General features: G+C 45.9%; 1 protein-coding gene across 5 annotated transcripts in view; it reads left to right on the top strand.

The window, feature by feature from the left end:
• Positions 1 to 13,841, top strand: part of LOC123755860 (ras-related protein Rap-2b) — a 285,571-nt gene that overhangs the window by 43,654 nt on the left and 228,076 nt on the right. For 3 of the 5 annotated variants that reach the window (XR_011221986.1, XM_045738768.2, XM_045738766.2), the window contains exon 2: positions 11,885 to 11,921. The exons of the other annotated variants lie outside the window; for them this stretch is intronic. The gene's annotated coding sequence lies outside the window, so the exon portion shown is untranslated. The remainder of the gene's footprint in view (positions 1 to 11,884; positions 11,922 to 13,841) is intronic. 5 annotated transcript variants of the gene reach the window in all.

The raw sequence follows: 13,841 nt of genomic DNA, 5'->3' as shown, positions 1-13,841 counted from the left end.
ACTCCTCCATCCCCCATTACCCTTACATTATAATGCTCACACGTCAACTTTACTAACACCGTCCCGGGCTGGAAGCCAGACGCCCGCGGCTAGCCTCACACAGATTTGCATGGTGATGTGTGACTGTGTGGGGTAGTCATAGGGCGGCTCGGGTCGACCTGCCCCTCCTTAAGTGGGACTGGCGCCTGTTGCGGCAACCAACTGGTCAAGTGACGTCTGTAATGTGAGTTTAAATGTCCATAGAGTGTTTTTGTGGCTGTTATTGACGCTGAATCAATACCAAACCTTTGATTCAGTGTTGATTCAGCGCTGATTCAACATTATTTGAATAAGTTTTGCCCACTGGAAGAGAGAACGGGAGGGAGGGAGGGAGGGAGGGAGGGAGGGATAGAGAGAGAGAAAGAGACAAACAGAGAGACCTGGGCACCGCCGGGTTTCTCCTCTACTTCATTATAACAAAATGTTTGCATAATGCCGAGACGTCATTATACGTTATAATATAATGTTAATAAATTCGTGGGAGGGTGAAGGAGGCGGAGGCTTTGTAGGAGACCAACAAGATGACGTAGTTGTACATTACTAACAAGGTAATTCAGTTTAAACAATGTAATTACCTCAACTTTTTACCGCCAATGACCAGACACATACAGCTCATAGCGCCAGTGTTCATAAAGAAACTGTGTAAGAAAATATCGGAGAAATGCTTGAAATAATCTTATATTTACATTGCTTTGACCTTAAGATATATATATATATATATATATATATATATATATATATATATATATATACTTTTATGCACACACACACACACACACACACACACACACACACACACACACACACACACACACACACACACACACACACACACACACACACACACTCACACACACTCACACACACACACACACACACTCACACACACACACACACACACACACACACACACACACACACACACACACACACACACACACACACACACTCACACACACTCACACACACACACACACACACTCACACACACACACACACACACACACACACACACACACACACACACACACACACACACACACACGCATACGCACACACACACACACACACACACACACAACACTGGTGGGACGCGAACAAGGGGACACAGGTGGAAGCTGAGTACCCACATGAGCCACAGAGACGTTAGAAGGAACTTTTTCAGTGTCAGAGTAGTTAACGGATGGAATGCATTAGGCAGTGATGTGGTGGAGGCTGACTCCACACACAGTTTTAAATGTAGATATGATAGAGCCCAGTAGGCTCAAGAATCTGTACACCAGTTGATTGACAGTTGAGAGGCGGGACCAAAGAGCCAAAGCTCAACCCCCGCAAGCACAAATAGGTGAGTACAAATAGGTGAGTACACACGAGTGTAGTCCCGCAGGGGTCAGTCCTTGGACCTATACTGTTTCTGATATATGTAAATGATCTCCCAGAGGGTATAGAATCGTTCCTCTCATTGTTTGCTGATGATGCAAAAATTATGAGGAGGATTGAAACAGAGGATGATAGTAGGAGGCTACAAGATGACCTAGACAGACTGAATGAATGGTCCAACAAATGGCTGTTGAAGTTCAGCCCGAGTAAATGTAAGGTGATGAAACTAGGCGGAAGAAATAGGAGGCCAGACGCTAGATACAGAATGGGAGATGAAGTCCTTCACGAAGCGGACAGAGAGAAAGATCTAGGAGTTGATATCACACCAAACCTGTCTCCTGAAGCCCACATCAAAATAACAATATCAGCGGCATATGCGAGGCTGGCTAACATCAGAACTGCCTTCAGGAACTTATGTAAGGAATCATTCAGAACCTTGTATATCACATATGTAAGACCAATCCTGGAGTATGCGGCCCCAGCATGGAGCCCGTACCTTGTCAAGCACAAGACGAAGCTGGAAAAGTTCAGAGGTATGCCACTAGACTAGTCCCAGAACTAAGAGGCATGAGTTATGAGGAAAGGCCGAGTGAACTGCACATCACGTCGAAGGAAGACAGAAGAGATCGCGAAAACATAATCACTACATACAAAATTCTCAGGGGAATTGAAGGGTAGACAAGGATGGATTATTTAACACGGGTGGTACCCGCACAAGGGAACACAGATGGAAGTTGAGTACCCAGATGAGCCACAGAGACATTTCAGTGTCAGAGTAGTTAGTAAATGGAATGCATTAGGAAGTGATGTGGTGGAGGCTGACTCCATACACAGCTTCAAATGTAGATATGATAGAGCCCAGTAGGCTCAGGAATCTGTACACCAGTTGATTGACAGTTGAGAGGCGGGACCAAAGAGCCAGAGCTATATGTGTACTCACCTAATTGTGCTTGCGGGGGTTGAGCTCTGGCTCTTTGGTCCCGCCTCTCAACCGTCAATCAACAGGTGTACAGGTTCCTGAGCCTATTGGGCTCTATCATATCTACACTTGGTGTGTGTACTCACCTAGTTGTACTCACCTAGTTGTGTTTGCGGGGGTCGAGCTCTGGCTCTTTGGTCCCGCTTCTCAACCGTCAATCAACAGAACACACACACCTGTGTGTGTGTGTGTGTGTGTGTGTGTGTGTGTGTGTGTGTGTGTGTGTGTGTGTGTGTGTGTGTGTGTGTGTGTTCACCTATTTGTGCTTGCAGGATCGAGCATTAGCTGTTGGATCCCGTCTTTCTTGTTTTGGTCACTGTGATCGTCCACAAGCAACCCAATCCATCCCCCATCTATCCTGCCCCTTCTCTATCCTCATTATCCCTCCCCAAATCCTACCGGCAAATAAAAAAGCTACTGACTCCACAAAAGAGAGAGTTGAGGTGGGGTGGAGATGCGTAGGAGGAAGAGAGTTATGAGCGAGGGATGAGTGTTGGTGTCATTGTGTCTCCCTCTCACTCCGCCACACTCTCCCCACCAGTGTAATAATGCCGGATTAACACTCCCTAATATTGTGTGAGATGAACACTTCGTGAGCCAGGTGAGTACGCCTGTACTGTACGTAACCTGCGTACGCCTGCGTAACCTGCGTAGGCCTGCGTAACCTGCGTACGCCTGCGTGGCCTGCGTGACCTGAGTACGCCTGCGTGGCCTGCGTGACCTGAGTACGCCTGCGTGGCCTGCGTGACCTGAGTACGCCTGCGTGGCCTGCGTGACCTGAGTACGCCTGCGTGGCCTGCGTAACCTGCGTACGCCTGCGTGGCCTGCGTGACCAGCGTGGCCTGCGTAACCTGCGTACGCCTGCGTACGCCTGCGTGACCTGAGTACGCCTGCGTGGCCTGCGTAACCTGCGTACGCCTGCGTGGCCTGCGTAACCTGCGTGGCCTGCGTGACCTGCGTACGCCTGCGTAACCTGCGTACGCCTGCGTGGCCTGCGTGGCCTGCGTGGCCTGCGTGACCTGCGTACGCCTGCGTAACCTGCGTACGCCTGCGTGGCCTGCGTGACCTGCGTGGCCTCCGTAACCTGCGTACGCCTGCGTGGCCTGCGTGACCTGAGTACGCCTGCGTGGCCTGCGTGACCTGAGTACGCCTGCGTAACCTGCGTGACCTGCGTGACCTGCGTGACCTGCGTGACCTGCGTAGGCCTGCGTAACCTGCGTACGCCTGCGTAACCTCAACTGCCGTACTTGTCGGCGTATATGACGTGTCGACTTCCTCCCTGCCCACACACATAGCAACTAGACAGTTTACACAAATGAACAGCACGAACAACTAAGTATTAAAAAGTTATATAGTATTTGTATTTATTTTATTACTGAAGCGTTCCAATAATACTGTGATCCTCACTAAAGCCCGGGTTAACCCTCGATATTCTGAAACCATCAAAACAATCCACTATTTATACGTAATTAACTAATGATAGTTTCAACCACGGGTTAACAATGTTATCATCTACTTCCCCTATGACCATGACGTGAGGTAGACTTCTTAGACTTGAGCATTTAGGGCACAGGAGTCGCCAAACCTGCAACATAGTCAAGGGTTTGAATCCCCTAAAGGCCTTTTCATACCAAAAACCTCAACCCCCCATTAACCTCTTGATATCCTGAGGCTCTTGATATCTCAGAGCCCTTGATATCCCAGAGCCCTTGGCATCCCGGAGCTCTTGATATCCCGGAGTCCTTGACATCCCAGAGCCCAAGATATATTAAGGACCCTCGCTGTCCTGCCATATTTAGGCTGCCATTGTTCATGATTTTATGTCCCGTAAATTAATATTTAATACAAAACTGGCAGAGAGTGGAGGGAAGTGGAGGGTTAGATCCCATCGCGCCGCCCCAACACTTCCTCACAGCTCCGTCCCGTCCTTGCCAGTCCACTGTACATCACTGAAGCCAATATAAGGGAAGAGACATATTTGGGTTGACAGAGAGTTGAAAGTTGATCAGTGGAGTGATGGTTGGCGGTCCACCTGTGTTGTGACGGGATAACACTGAAGCAAACTGTAACAGGCTTATATGAGGGTACACTCTACACTACACATGTTATGAGGGTACACTCTACACTACACATGTTATGAGGGTACACTCTACACTATACATGTTATGAGGGTACACTCTACACTACACATGTTATGAGGGTATACTCTACACTACACATGTTATGAGGGTATACTCTACACTACACATGTTATGAGGGTACACTCTACACTACACATGTTATGAGGGTACACTCTACACTACACATGTTATGAGGGGTATACTCTACACTACACATGTTATGAGGGGTATACTCTACACTACACATGTTATGAGGGTATACTCTACACTACACATGTTATGAGGGTACACTCTACACTACACATGTTATGAGGGGTATACTCTACACTACACATGTTATGAGGGGTACACTCTACACTACACATGTTATGAGGGGTATACTCTACACTACACATGTTATGAGGGGTACACTCTACACTACACATGTTATAAGGGGTACACTCTACACTACACATGTTATGAGGGGTATACTCTACACTACACATGTTATGAGGGGTACACTCTACACTACACATGTTATAAGGGGTACACTCTACACTACACATGTTATGAGGGTACACTCTACACTACACATGTTATGAGGGGTACACTCTACACATTATGAGGGGTACACTCTACACATTATGAGGGGTACACTCTACACATATTATGAGGGGTACACTCTACACATTATGAGGGGTACACTCTACACATTATGAGGGGTACACTCTACACATTATGAGGGGTACACTCTACACATTATGAGGGGTACACTCTACACATATTATGAGGGGTACACTACACATATTATGAGGGGTACACTCTACACATTATGAGGGGTACACTACACATATTATGAGGGGTACACTCTACACATTATGAGGGGTACACTCTACACATTATGAGGGGTACACTCTACACATATTATGAGGGGTACACTACACATATTATGAGGGGTACACTCTACACATTATGAGGGGTACACTACACATATTATGAGGGGTACACTCTACACTACACATATTATGAGGGGTACACTCTACACATTATGAGGGGTACACTCTACACATTATGAGGGGTACACTACACATTATGAGGGGTACACACTACACATTATGAGGGGGTACACTCTACACATTATGAGGGGGTACACTCTACACATTATGAGGGGGTACACTCTACACATTATGAGGGGTACACACTACACATTATGATGGGGTACACTCTACACATTATGAGGGGGTACACTCTACACATTATGAGGGGTACACACTACACATTATGAGGGGGTACACTCTACACATTATGAGGGGGTACACTCTACACATTATGAGAGGTACACTCTACACATTATGAGGGGTACACTCTACACATTATGAGGGGTACACACTATACATTATGAGGGGTACACACTACACATTATGAGGGGTACACACTACACATTATGAGGGGTACACACTACACATTATGAGGGGTACACTCTACACATTATGAGAGGTACACTCTACACATTATGAGGGGTACACACTACACATATTATGAGGGGGTACACTCTACACATTATGAGGGGTACACTCTACACATTATGAGGGGTACACACTACACATATTATGAGGGGGTACACTCTACACATTATGAGGGGTACACTCTACACATTATGAGGGGTACACTCTACACATTATGAGAGGTACACTCTAAACATTATGAGGGGTACACACTACACATTATGAGGGGTACACACTACACATTATGAGGGGTACACTCTACACATTATGAGGGGTACACTCTACACATTATGAGGGGTACACTCTACACATTATGAGGGGTACACTCTACACATTATGAGGGGTACACACTACACATTATGAGGGGGTACACTCTACACATTATGAGAGGTACACTCTACACATTATGAGGGGTACACACTACACATTATGAGGGGTACACACTACACATTATGAGGGGTACACACTACACATTATGAGGGGTACACTCTACACATATTATGAGGGGTACACTCTACACATATTATGAGGGGGAAGCGACCATATATTACACAAAGACAACAGTGGCTCCAGAATTGCATAAATACATTTAACTTTCTCATTTTCTCCCACAATTACTAACTGCCATTAAAGTCAGCCAAGGAATATTTAAAGTGATTAATGGTGATAAGGCAACAAGTTAGACCATTTGGGCGGTCTTGTTGTGTGGGACAGTTAAGGTGTGTAGTTTTATGAGGTACCGCGGGGATATGAGGTACCGGGGTTATGAGGTACTGGTGTTATGAGGTACCGGGGTTATGAGGTACTGGTGTTATGAGGTACCGGGGTTATGAGGTACTGGTGTTATGAGGTACCGGGGTTATGAGGTACTGGTGTTATGAGGTACCGGGGTTATGAGGTACCGGGGATATGAGGTACCGGGGTTATGAGGTACTGGTGTTATGAGGTACCGGGGTTATGAGGTACTGGTGTTATGAGGTACCGGGGTTATGAGGTACTGGTGTTATGAGGTACTGGGGTTATGAGGTACTGGTGTTATGAGGTTCTGGGGTTATGAGGTACTGGTGTTATGAGGTACCGGGGTTATGAGGTACTGGTGTTATGAGGTACCGGGGTTATGAGGTACTGGTGTTATGAGGTACCGGGGTTATGAGGTACTGGTGTTATGAGGTACTGGGGTTATGAGGTACTGGGGTTATGAGGTACTGGTGTTATGAGGTACAGGTGTTATGAGGTACTGGTGTTATGAGGTACCGGGGATATGAGGTACCGGGGTTATGAGGTACTGGTGTTATGAGGTACCGGGGATATGAGGTACCGGGGTTATGAGGTACTGGGGTTATGAGGTACCGGGGATATGAGGTACTGGGGTTATGAGGTACCGGGGATATGAGGTACTGGGGTTATGAGGTACCGGGGATATGAGGTACCGGGGTTATGAGGTACTGGTGTTATGAGGTACCGGGGATATGAGGTACCGGGGTTATGAGGTACTGGGGTTATGAGGTACCGGGGATATGAGGTACTGGGGTTATGAGGTACCGGGGATATGAGGTACTGGGGTTATGAGGTACCGGGGATATGAGGTACCGGGGTTATGAGGTACCGGGGATATGAGGTACCGGGAATATGAGGTACCGGGGATATGAGGTACCGGGGTTATGAGGTACCAGGGATATGAGGTACCGGGGTTATGAGGTACTGGTGTTATGAGGTACTGGGGTTATGAGGTACTGGTGTTATGAGGTACCGGGGTTATGAGGTACTGGTGTTATGAGGTACCGGGGATATGAGGTACCGGGGATATGAGGTACGGGGGAAATGAGGTACCGGGGATATGAGGTACCGGGGATATGAGGTACCGGGGATATGAGGTACCGGGGATATGAGGTACCGGGGGTTATGAGGTACTGGTGTTATGGGGTACAGGTGTTATGAGGTACCGGGGATATGAGGTACCGGGGATATGAGGTACCGGGGATATGAGGTACCGGGGGTTATGAGGTACCGGGGTTATGAGGTACTGGCGTTATGAGGTACTGGTGTTATGAGGTACCGGGAATATGAGGTACCGGGGGTTATGAGGTACTGATCGAGGCAGCTGAGACTCATAAAACTTTCTCTCGGAACCATGAAAGCTCACGTTTTCTGTACCTTGGGTATATATATATATATATATATATATATATATATATATATATATATATATATATATATATATATATATATATATATATATATATATATATATATGTGTCTATATATATATATATATATATATATATATATATATGTGTCTATATATATATATATATATATATATATATATATATATATATATATATATATATATATATATATATATATATATATATATATGTGGTACTGGTGAGTAATTAGTGCGGTGGTGACTGGAGGCTGGTAATCACCTCTGTGGGTGGGTGTATAAGGGTCGTTAAGGATCAAACTATCAGCTTGTTTAATAGTGTCCTCGTCGGGTCAAGTGTACGCCTGGCAGCCCTGTACCAGGTCAAGTGGTACGCCTGGCAGCCCTGTACCAGGTCAAGTGGTACGCCTGGCAGCCCTGTACCAGGTCAAGTGGTACGCCTGGCAGCCCTGTACCAGGTCAAGTGGTACGCCTGGCAGCCCTGTACCAGGTCAAGTGGTACGCCTGGCAGCCCTGTACCAGGTCAAGTGGTACGCCTGGTAGCCCTGTACCAGGTCAAGTGGTACGCCTGGCAGCCCTGTACCAGGTCAAGTGGTACGCCTGGCAGCCCTGTACCAGGTCAAGTGGTACGCCTGGCAGCACTGTACCAGGTCAAGTGGTACGCCTGGCAGCCCTGTACCAGGTCAAGGGGTACGCCTGGCAGCCCTGTACCAGGTCATGATTCAAATGTCAACATAATTCCGAAAGTTAATTAAATTACGATCTTAACAATGCATCAGTTAATGAGATTAGAATAATAGTTATTTGCTGAAGCAATAAAGGAGAATATATTGTAATATAAATATTAAAATAAGGTGAACTGTGGCATTAGGCTACAATATATGCCATATAAACCTTTATCTCCGGTGGCGGATTATTAATTACTTTTAATTACTACACTGATGCAAAGTTGTAATTCCTTTCTAATTACAATTATTAAGAGCAGAGGAATGGGGTAATGAGACGATCAGCAGGATGAAGACTGGAGAGACGCACAGACAGACACAGACGGCGTACATAGCTGGATGAAAACTAAATTGTGGAACACGTCTAAATGATTTGTAAACACAAACACGCGCATACGTACACACACACACACACACACACACACACACACACACACACACACACACACACACACACACACACACACAAACGATAACAAACGCAGTGTTCCCACAGGACTATTATGTTATGAGGAAAGAGAGAGAAGGAAGAGGTGGGGTGGTGTAGCTCTGCTGGTAAGAAAAGGCTGGGATTTTGAGGAGTTGGTTGTTCAGGGATGTGAAGGTTTCAGTGACTATATAATAGGTACCATAACAACTGGAGGGCAAAAAATTATAGTCGTAGTCATATATAATCCACCACCAAATGACAGAAGACCCAGACAGGAATATGATAAAAACAACATGGCCACCATTAACATAATAGAGAGCAGCTTCTGTTGCTAGCAGGAATGGATCTGGACTACTAATTATGGGAGACTTCAACCATGGAAAGATAGATTGGGAGAAGAGAGACCCGCATGGAGGACCAGAAACATGGAGAGCTAAGCTGCTGGACGTGGCAACAAGAAACTTTCTAAGCCAGCACATCAAGGAACCAACAAGAATGAGAGAAGATGAACCAGCAATGCTTGATTTGGTATTTACCCTAAATGAGTGGGATATAAGGGAAGTTAAGATGGAAGCGCCCTTGGGAATGAGTGACCACAGTGTATTGAACTTTGAGTACCTGGTAGAGCAAGGAATTATCTCCCCCAAAAAAGAACTAGGAAACAAAAGGCTGGCATACCGAAAGGGGAAGAATGAAGAGATGAGAAGTTTCCCAAGTGAAATACCTTGGGACACAGACCTCAGAGACAAGTCTGTACAGGGTATGATGGACTATGTTACCCAAAAGTGTCAGGAGGCAGTAAACAGGTTCATCCCGGCCCAAAGGGAAAAATCCGAGAAGCAACAGAAGAATCCATGGTATAATAAGGCATGTATGGAAGCGAAGAAACTGAACAAAAGGGCGTGGAGGAACTTCCGGAATAACAGAACACCAGAAAGCAGAGAGAGATACCAGAGAACCAGGAATGAGTATGTCAGGGTGAGAAGAGAAGCAGAGAAAAGATCTGAAAATGATATAGCAATCAAAGCCAAGACCGAACCAAAGCTACTCCACAGTCACATCAGAAGGAAAACAACAGTGAAAGAACAGGTATTGAAACTTAGAACAGGCGAGGACAGGTATACAGAGAATGATAAAGAGGTGTGTGAAGAACTACACTTTCGCTAGTGTAGAGTACGCTGCTGTCGTTATCCTATTTATATGTGTCTCAGGAGTTAGATTAGGTGTTACGATATAGTATTTACCATAGTGACCCCGATATAGTGTCTACCATAGTGACCCTTTATAGTATTTACCATAGTGACCCCGATATAGTATTTACCATAGTGACCCCGATATAGTGTCTACCATAGTGACCCCGATATAGTATTTACCATAGTGACGCCGATATAGTGTCTACCATAGTGACCCCGATATAGTGTCTACCATAGTGACCCAGATATAGTATTTACCATAGTCACCCCCATTATAGTGTTTACCATAGTGACCCCGATATAGTGTCTACCATAGTGACCCCGATATAGTATTTACCATAGTGACTCCGATATAGTGTTTACCATAGTAACCCCGATATAGTGTCTACCATAGTGACCCCCGATATAGTGTCTACCATAGTGACCCCGATATAGTGTTTACCATAGTGACCCCGATATAGTGTCTACCATAGTAACCCCGATATAGTGTTTACCATAGTGACCCCGATAAAGTGTCTACCATAGTGACCCCGATATAGTGTCTACCATAGTAACCCCGATATAGTATTTACCATAGTGACCCCGATATAGTGTCTACCATAGTGACCCCGATATAGTGTCTACCATAGTGACCCCGATATAGTATTTACCGTAGTGACCCCGACATAGTGTCTACCATAGTGACCCCGATATAGTGTCTACCATAGTGACCCCGCCATAGTGTCTACAATAGTGACCCCGACATAGTGTCTACCATAGTGACCCCGACATAGTGTCTACCATAGTGACCCCGATATAGTGTCTACCATAGTGATCCCGATATAGTGTCTACCATAGTGACCCCGACATAGTGTCTACCATAGTGACCCCATTATAATGTCTACTATAGTGACCCCGATATAGTGTCTACCATAGTGACCCCTGATATAGTGTCTACCATAGTGACCCCGATATAGTGTACCATAGTGACCCCGATATAGTGTCTACCATAGTGACCCCGATATAGTGTCTACCATAGTGACCCCGGTATAGTGTCTAGTGTCTACTATAGTGACCCCGATATAGTGTCTACCATAGTGACCCCGGTATAGTGTCTACTATAGTGACCCCGATATAGTGTCTACCATAGTGACCCCGTTATAGTGTCTACCATAGTGACCCCGATATAGTGTCTACCATAGTGACCCCCGATATAGTGTCTACCATAGTGACCCCCCGATAAAGTGTCTACCATAGTGACCCCCCGATATAGTATTTACCATAGTGACCCCGATATAGTGTCTACCATAGTGACCCCGATATAATGTCTACCATAGTGACCCCCGATATAGTGATGTAACTAATAATAATAATAATGTCCCTTTCAGAGGCCACGATGTGGAGTGGTGACCACTGCTAGGAGAGGTATGTTGACCCCCCCCCCCACGCTCATCCTTCAACACCTGCATCTACTGTCTACCTTGTCTACCAATACGAGCATCTACCGTCTACCTTGTATATACACCTGCTGGGAATATATTACAAATAAAAAAGATTCAGGTGTGCTATTAATCAGTAGCGAGCCAGAAGCACAGGTGGACCTTTGATGCTAATTGTAATTGGTTCCTAATTATTGTTGGATTAATTTAAGGGAAGGGAAGTATCAGGGTAAGCGCCAAGCCATCACGACTATATAGCACAGGGAAGGGATCAGGATCAGGATTTGGGGTGGAACGGAGGGGGGGAATGGTGATCTATGTGTTTTTGTTTTTTTTGTTTAATTTGTTTGTTGATTTGAGAACATGAGGGATCACGTTGTGCGTGTGTATTCACCTAGTTGTGCTTGAAGGGGTTGAGCTCTGCTCTTTCGGCCCGCCTCTCAACATCCAATCAACTGGTATACAGATTCTTGAGCCTATTGGGTTCTATCATATCTACAGTTGAAACTGTGTATGGAGTCAGCCTCCACCACATTACATCCTAAAGGTGTGTGTGTATGTGTCATTACCTAAGTGTAATTACCTAAGTGTAGTTACAGGATGAGAGCTACGCTCGTGGTGTCCCGTCTCCCCAGCAGCATGTGTGTGTGTGTGTGTGTGTGTGTGTGTGTGTGTGTGTGTTTGTTCCAATTTCCATACAGTTAATTATACCGGAGATCATATAGTGTGGTGCGGGCGTGCGGGCGTGTCAGTAACCGCGCATGCGGGCAATGTTATGTCCTTCCTCTGATCTATGTAGCCACCACACCTGTCTGTCTGTCTGTCTGTTTGTCTGTCTGCCTGTCTGTCTGTCTGACTGTCTGTCTGTCTGTCTGTCTGTCCTTCTTAACAAATAATGTACACATTCATCTACAAACACACGGAGTAATACATATACAAACATTATATTAATGAGTTATACACTCATTACCATAGTAACTCACATACTCACAGCCTTACTCATACATTTATTTACTTATTCTCTCACACACACACACACACACACACACACACACACACACACACACACACACACACACACACACACACACACACTCCACAAGCCACAAGCACCACACAACAAACTGTAGACAAACACCAAACAAAGGGTTCCCCCTCCCCCCCCCCACACCAGGTGACACAGGTGTCCCCCTGTCGGTGTGACACGTTAATTAGCACACCTGGTGACCTTACCTGGACACTACCGCCTGGTGGCGTCTCCTGCACCTCAATACATGTTTGTGTAGAGCAATCTCACTCATGTGTGTCAGCAGCTTGCTTATGGTATTCCTGGAGAGCGCACACGCGCACGCACACGCACGCATACACACACACACACACACACACACACACACACACACACACACACACACACACAGACGAGGAATCGACCGGGTAAACAAGGATAAACTATTCAACACTGGAGGGACGCGAACAAGGGGACACAGGTGGAAACTGAGTACCCACATGAGCCACAGAGACGTTAGAAGGAACTTTTTCAGTGTCAGAGTAGTTAACGGATAGAATGCATTAGGCAGTGATGTGGTGGAGGCTGACTCCATACACAGTTTTAAATGTAGATATGATAGAGCCCAGTAGGCTCAGGAATCTGTACACCAGTTGATTGACAGTTGAGAGGCGGGACCAAAGAGCCAGAGCTCAACCCCCTCAAACACAACTAGGTGAGTACACACACACATGCAGAGTTTAACGCCAGTAATTGTGATATAATGAAGCAGGTGAAGGGAGCAGGAGGCCGGACACAAGGTAACAAATGGTAGATAAAATCCTCCGTGAAGGTGACAAAGAGAAGGCTCTGAGGGTTGATATCACACCGGACCTGTCTCCTGAAGCCCACATCATAACG

The sequence above is a fragment of the Procambarus clarkii genome, chromosome 43 (genome assembly GCF_040958095.1).
Source record: "Procambarus clarkii isolate CNS0578487 chromosome 43, FALCON_Pclarkii_2.0, whole genome shotgun sequence".
Lineage (NCBI taxonomy): Eukaryota > Metazoa > Arthropoda > Malacostraca > Decapoda > Cambaridae > Procambarus > Procambarus clarkii.
This window is presented reverse-complemented; position numbering and strand designations above follow the sequence as displayed.